This window comes from Rhinolophus sinicus, chromosome 14, assembly GCF_057876585.1.
Source record: "Rhinolophus sinicus isolate RSI-liver-muscle chromosome 14, RSI-T2T, whole genome shotgun sequence".
In the NCBI taxonomy this organism is placed as follows: domain Eukaryota; kingdom Metazoa; phylum Chordata; class Mammalia; order Chiroptera; family Rhinolophidae; genus Rhinolophus; species Rhinolophus sinicus.
The window spans coordinates 43,507,968-43,511,964 of record NC_142514.1 but is presented as its reverse complement, the minus strand read 5'-3'; the positions used below and the strand labels follow the sequence as shown (position 1 = coordinate 43,511,964).

General features: G+C 43.3%; 1 pseudogene; it reads right to left on the bottom strand.

Moving 5' to 3' along the window:
* Window positions 1-1,844: 1,844 nt before the first annotated feature.
* LOC109437245 (bridging integrator 3 pseudogene) lies at window positions 1,845-2,932 on the bottom strand (annotated as a pseudogene).
* Window positions 2,933-3,997: the final 1,065 nt, after the last annotated feature.

Genomic DNA, 3,997 nt, shown 5'->3' with positions numbered 1-3,997 from the left:
GCAGGGACCCATTACTAATCGTCCTTCTATCCTGTTATAAACGAAACTGTGTCCCCAAAAGATATATTGAAGTCCTAAGCCCCAGTATCTCAGAATGCGACCTTATTTGGAAATAGACTCATTGCAGATCCGATATGACTGGTGTGCTCATAAAGAAAGGGGAGAGACACACAGGAAGAAGGTGCCCATGCGACGATGGAGGCAGAGACTGCAGTAACACATCTACAAGTCAAGGAATGCCAAGGATGCCTGGCAACTAACAGAAGCTTGGATGTATTCTGGGTACCAGACTGCTGAGTATGTTGATACCTTGATTTGCATTTCACATTGGTGTTTTTTAAAAAAGGGGGGTGCTTTTATTTACCTGGATATAATCATAGTGTCTGTCACCACCATCAGACAGACCTGGTGTTCTAACGCCAAGATACAGGTGGGGGAATTGCTGGTATGTCTTCAATAGCACTACAAAATGTGACAGAGAAGACCAGCTTGTCCATATTGGTAGTAGGAAAGTCAGGTCAGGAGTTGTTTTGTCACTAAACACCAGCTATTATCCATGGAGCTCTCAAATGAGCCCTGTCTGTGTGAATCTGGATGAGATGATGGACTCTATCTGCTGAATGCCATTGTGCATAAAATAGCATTTTGAGAAGCTACTGAATGCATAGCCCTTTAATGCTGCAAAATATAGTACCTGAAATTTAATGCCACTTACCTTTTGAGAGATGAATTAATGGACAGCTTGATCAAAGCTTTTTGATATATAAAACCTTATAAGTGGAACAATTCCATCAATAAGGAAAGTACTGACCGTTTGGGGGCAGTTGCTGCAAAACTGTGGCTTGGGTTTCAGGCCAGAACCCCTCTGTCATTGTACTCAGTCAGTGGAACACAGGAGGCCGAAAGACCCAGCATCAGGACGCAGGCTTCTGGCAAAGAGCCCTAGTGCCACAATCGGAAGCACTATTCCATTGCACGTCCTTGGGCAGTTGCTTCTCCTGGCAGCTGGGAAGTGTCTAGAATTTTTCCCAGGAGACCTTGAGCCTTTCCCTTGAAGAACAGCCTTAGGTCATTGCTCTCTCTTCCTGACCCAGCCCAAACTGTCACCACAAACCCACTATTCTTTCTTTGAGGCCTGTGAATCGATCTATGACATTTTCTGTGGTAGGATATTTACATGAGTTAAGTTCCAGTTTTTTGGGGAACCTAGGACTTGGGTTTCTTCCCTGCACTTGATCTAAGGGAGAGAAGTGGGCTGAATCACTTTATTGTGGTTAGAAGCTGAAGGGAGGGGTCTGTCAACGCTGAAGGACTAGGCCCTCACAAGTTCCCTAGAGCAGCACCCAGGGGAAAAATAAAAAATAAAATAATAATAATAATAATAATAATAATGTCTTCAAAGTTGAAAGGAAATGAGAATGAGTGGACTCCCCAAGATGGGTGTTATAGAGATAGACGTTATCCTCACCATGCAAGCAAGGTTAAAACCTCAAGTGAGCTGACAAAGCTCATGCCATTCAAAGGCTGAAAGCTTGCTTTGGCCCTAGGCCAGGACGCAGTTTAGATGGTTCTTTTGGAAACAACAAAGCCCCTGGGCTTTTCCTACCCTGCTTCCTGTGTCTACAGGCTCTTGCTATTGGGTGGAGAGATAGTAGTCGGCTTGGGGCTCCTGGTGCCAGGCTCATTCAAAAGGCTAGAGAGGTAGAATAGGAGCCACCTCTGTCCCCAACCTGCCTGCTGCCATACTTTTCCCAGGCTTTTGAACGGGCTGACACCTGAGTTTATGCTTGAAAAAACTAGAGAGACTGACCTATGTCCCAGGAATCTTCCAAGGGCAGCAGGATTCATTTATCAGCAACAATAGAAAGGGCTATGAGCTCATGCAATTTGGCCTCATTCTCCCACTCCAGCTGCTTGTCTGTGTGGCCAGGTTGGTCAACTGGTTGAGTCAAGTCTCCATCATTTCCTTGTAGTGTACCATCTGTGCTTGGATCAGGGACTCAAAGCTGAGCTGGACATCGTCACGTTGGCTGTGGTAGAACCACAGTATCTCATTCAGGAGCTGCTTGATCTTGGCTTTCAAATCGGCCCACGCGAAGTGAAGCTCTTCTTTGGCCTGGTGGAGTATGGCCAGCAGTGGCCCTGTCTTTTCCTTTTCCTTGCACTTCTTCACCTTGGCCTTCAATCTCTCATAATCCTGTAAGGCATGCTGCTGCCATTTCCCCGCCATGTTGAGACTCAGGAAGACACTGCCAAACTTTTCTAAGTGTTCAACCAAAGCCTTTTGGATCTGGTTCATCTTTTCTTGATTAAGGCATCCATCCACTACATGGCCATGTCCAGGGCTGTCATCATGTTTAGAAAGTCCTGGTCTTGCTTGCAGAGGGGTTTGGAGAGTAAGCCTTAAGGATATTTTCACAGAAGATGTGGGCATGGCCATGCCAGCACTGGTGCTCTTCTTGTGTCCCTTGGCAGCCTCTTGGTCTGCCCTTCCAGCTGCGGGAGGTTTTCATGCTCCCTTTCAAAGTCTCTCTCCACTGTCTGGGGATAATCTGTTTCTTGGGCTGCGCAATCTTGAAAGGAATCTGGCTCATGATCCTAAACCTGGTGCTGACACTGGGGTTCTCAGCTGCAACTCAGTTTACCTTTTTTCTTTTTTTTTTTTGGAGACTTATTTTACTTAGAGGGGAAAATTACACCAGAAACAGAATCAAGACAAACATACGTATAAACACTATATATACAAAGAACGCTCATAGGGGGTCATGTCAATGCAGAAACAAGAAGCTAGGAGCAAGGAAGAATTCTCCCCTACAGGTTTCACAGGGAGTATGGCCCTGCCAACACCTTGATTTCAAACTTCTAGCCTTCAGAACTGTAACACAATAAACTTCCATTGTTTTAAGCCACCTAGTATGTGGTATAATAGTCCCCCTTTATCTGCAGGGATACATTCCAAGACCCTCAGTGGATGCATGTAATGGTGGGTAATACCAAACCCTATATATACTATTTTTTCCCATACATACTCTTATGATAAACTTTTATGATAAAGTTTAACTTATAAATTAGGCATAGTAAGAGATTATCATCAACTAATAATAAAATAGAATTATAACAATACTGCATATTGTACTAAAAGTTATGTGAATATGGTCTCTCTCTTAAAATATCATCTAGTACTATTCTCAGCTTTTCACTTAAAGAAAACACGGCTTCTCTTTGGCATATCTAAATTGCCAGCAGCATCACTCTTGTGCTTTTGGGCCATGCCATGATTAAATAAAATAAGGGCGACTTGAACACAAGCACTGTGGTACTGAGACAATTGATCTAATAACCAAGATGGCTACTAAGTGACTAACGGATGGGAGCAGGCGTGTACCGTGTGGCTACTCTGGACAAAAGGATGATTCACACCCCGGGCAGGGCAGAGCTGACAGTATAAGATTTCATCACGCTGCTCAGAATAGTGTGCAATTTAAAACTTACAAATTGTTTCTTTCTGGAATTTTCCATTTAATATTTTCAGATTGTGGTTGACTGGGGGTAACTGAAACCACGGAAAGTGAAGCTCTGCATAAGGGGGAACTATTATACGGTGTTGTGGCAGCCCTAGAAAATTAATATATATTCTCTGCACAGATAATTGCCTAGCACATTAGAGATTCTCAGTGTACATGTGAACTAAACTAAACTGCTCTGGAAAGAATGTTGTCATCTGTTGCTGGAGGTGCTCAAACACAAGTAGAAAAGCCACTCCATGGGGAGATTGCGGAGGAATTTAAATCGTTTCTAAGAGTCCCACCTAAACCAAATCCTACGATCTTAAGATCTTAGAAGGTTGAAGGGGAATGATGCTAGGATTACCTTATAACATTTGGAGGTGACTCTGACTAGTGTTTTTTAATATAGTTAGATTTTTATAAATTTGCCCAGTCTTTTTTTTTTTAAAGATTTTATTGGGGAAGGGGAACAGGACTTTATTGGGGAACAA